Below are 1527 nucleotides of genomic sequence, written 5' to 3'. Positions count from 1 at the left end.
GAAGGAGGGAGAGAAGGAGGGAGAGAAGGAGGGAGAGAAGGAGGGAGAGAAGGAGGGAGAGAAGGAGGGAGAGAAGGAGGGAGAGAAGGAGGGAGAGAAGGAGGGAGAGAAGGAAGAAGAGAAGGAAGGAGAGAAGGAGGGAGTGAAGGAAGAAGAGAAGGAAGGAAGAAGAGACGCAAGAAGAGAAGGAAGAAGAGGAGGAAGGAGAGAAGGAGGGAGTGAAGGAAGAAGAGAAGGAAGGAGAGAAGGAGGGAGTGAAGGAAGAAGAGAAGGAAGGAAGAAGAGACGCAAGAAGAGAAGGAAGAAGAGGAGGAAGGAGAGAAGGAGAGAAAGATGGAAGGAGGAAGAGAAGGAAGAAGAAAATGAAGGAGAGAAAGATGGAAGGAGGGAGAGAAGGAAAAAGAGAAGGAAGGAGAGAAGGAAGAAGAGACGGAAGAAGAGAAGGAAGGATGAAGAGAAGGAAGGAAGAAGAGAACGAAGGAAGAAGAGAAGGAAATCAAACGTGATATATTTTCTGAAAGCCGAGACCCTGTAGAATAAAATGGCGGCAGTTGCAAATTTTTATGTTGCACGATATTAGCGCAGCTCCTTGTCAAACCCCAACATTTTGTGAAAAATGCCCTTAAATGTCATACGTAGGCGCACCCGACGCGTGTTTTCGTGAAGACGCGCGTGCTCGCGGGGGACTTTTAAAATTATTTTTACATTTATTTTATTTAATGTTAATTTTAAAAGCTGTTTTTTTGTGTGTTTTTTTAACTTTACTTTAATTGCTATCACATCGGAGGACTTACAAGCCCCTCCCCCCATGTGATAGCATATTGGTGGTGACAGGTCCTCTTTGAGGTGTTGCTGGCGGTCCAAAAGACCCCCCCTTTATCATCGCCTGGTGATCCTGCCAGTAACACACTTCCTGTCCTCGGGTGACAACGCTCAGTGTACTGTCTCTATGGAGGAGCAATGTAGTCACCCTGGGACAGGAAGTGTGTTGGGACTACAGAACACCTCCCTTTCTCCTCATCCCCTTAACACAGACGGGAGGTATTCTGTAGTCCTAACACACTTCCTGATAACAATGATTGAGACAACGCCGCAGTGCGCACAGGACAACACAGGGTTTCTAGGACTGCCAGCTCTGACATGTTTCACCCTTTTGGGGGCTTAGTGGACTCCACAAGGGTAAAACATGTCAAAGTGGGCGGTCCTATCAGCTTGGACGATAGAGCTGACATCATCCGGAGGGGGGGGTGTGCATCTGAGTTTGCTGAGATCAATTGCAATGATTCAGCACCTACACCAGGGGTAGGCAACCTTGGGACTCCAACTACAAGTCCCATGAGACCCTGCCAGCCACAGGCAAGACTCCCAGACACAGGGGCGTGATGGGATTTGTAGTTTCACCACAGCTGGTGTTGCCGAGGATGCCCGCCCCTGATGTAAACCAACGATGACACACCCGGTGCAACACGTCCTGGCAACCAATGTCAGAGGGTCAGTGAATACCCCCTGACCCCCCCCGACAGTGAA

At 49.1% G+C, this 1527-nt stretch overlaps 1 protein-coding gene across 1 annotated transcript in view; it reads right to left on the bottom strand.

Annotated features, from left to right (window-relative positions):
• Positions 1-1527, bottom strand: part of KIF3C (kinesin family member 3C) — a 41933-nt gene that overhangs the window by 29544 nt on the left and 10862 nt on the right. The gene's annotated exons all lie outside the window — the stretch shown is intronic.

This window comes from Nanorana parkeri, unplaced genomic scaffold (genome assembly GCF_000935625.1).
Source record: "Nanorana parkeri isolate BGI_ZX_2015 unplaced genomic scaffold, ASM93562v1 scaffold2585, whole genome shotgun sequence".
NCBI lineage: Eukaryota > Metazoa > Chordata > Amphibia > Anura > Dicroglossidae > Nanorana > Nanorana parkeri.
This window is presented reverse-complemented; position numbering and strand designations above follow the sequence as displayed.